Source organism: Pygoscelis adeliae, unplaced genomic scaffold (genome assembly GCF_000699105.1).
Source record: "Pygoscelis adeliae isolate BGI_AS28 unplaced genomic scaffold, ASM69910v1 Scaffold26, whole genome shotgun sequence".
In the NCBI taxonomy this organism is placed as follows: Eukaryota; Metazoa; Chordata; class Aves; order Sphenisciformes; family Spheniscidae; genus Pygoscelis; species Pygoscelis adeliae.
This window is the reverse complement of record NW_008825104.1, coordinates 5,895,020-5,895,706: the sequence shown is the minus strand read 5'-3', so window position 1 is coordinate 5,895,706 and position 687 is coordinate 5,895,020.

The following is a 687-nucleotide window of genomic DNA, read 5'->3' as shown; positions in this document are numbered from 1 at the left end:
TGCTGGAAACAAAGGACAAATTCCCTGCATTCCCTCTGTTGTAGAGATTATCTGCTACCCAGTGAATCTGGCTCCTCCAAGAATTGCGTTGTGAGCACAGGCAAGCCAGAGTTTGAGGCTCACTTCTACACTGTACAGTACTGAATGAAATCCAAAGATATCAGAAGGGATGGAGAGGACCTCTTTAGAGTTTGGTATGGATGAGTAGATGTTTACGGACAATGTGAACTGGAAACATTAAGAAAGAGCTGCACAAAGCTGCATCGGCTGAGAGTTTGACTCTCAAGTGCTTTAAAAATATATCAGGGTGTCCTGGTTTCAGCTGAGATGATAGAGTTAATTTTCTTCCTAGTAGCTGGTACAGTGCTGTGTTTTTGATTTAATGTGGGAATAACGTTGATAACACATCGATGTTTCAGTTGTTGCTAAGCAGTGCTTACACTAGTCAAGGACTTTTCAGCTTCTCATGCCCTGCCAGTGAGAAGCTGGGAGGGGGCACAGCCAGGACAGCTGACCCAAACTGGCCAAAGGGCTGTTCCATACCATATGACGTCATGCTCAGTATATAAACTGGGGGGAGTTGGCCGGGAGAGAGTTATTAAGTACCAAAAGGACTGTTGTGGTTTAACCCAGCAGGCAGCTAAACACCACACAGCCGTTCGCTTACTCCCCCCCACCCCCAGTGGG